Source organism: Brassica oleracea, chromosome C6, assembly GCF_000695525.1.
Source record: "Brassica oleracea var. oleracea cultivar TO1000 chromosome C6, BOL, whole genome shotgun sequence".
Lineage (NCBI taxonomy): Eukaryota > Viridiplantae > Streptophyta > Magnoliopsida > Brassicales > Brassicaceae > Brassica > Brassica oleracea.
Genome location: NC_027753.1, coordinates 31,390,293 through 31,390,751, shown reverse-complemented (window position 1 = coordinate 31,390,751; position 459 = coordinate 31,390,293).

The window sequence follows — 459 nt, the reverse complement described above, 5'->3', positions numbered from 1 at the left end:
ATATGGAAACATTCATAAGCGCGATATGTTTTCTTTTTTTCTTAACCCATCAAACTTCACTTTAATGAGTTAACTTTCTGTTCAAGTTAATTGGAATTATCCAACAAAATGGTTACTAATTATTCCAACTTGCCATGAAATAAAGTTTCTAACTCTTTTATTTTGGGTGAAAAAAAAAATTGTTATGAAGGAAGATATTTATTTGGGAACGTCTTGATCCGAAATAAATTGTACTGTGTATATAACATAAAAACATATTCCCCTTTTTAGGGTTTTGTCAAAAGAAAAAGGTGCTTTAATGTGACCTGAGTTGGTTCCCCCGTACGATCTAATAAAGACTGAAAGGAGTTATCGTTTTCAAATGTTCATTTTCACGTCTCTAGCCATTACTCAAGGGTTGTTCTTATTTAAGTGGACACAACACAACTATATAATGCAAAACGACAAAATGTTATGCTT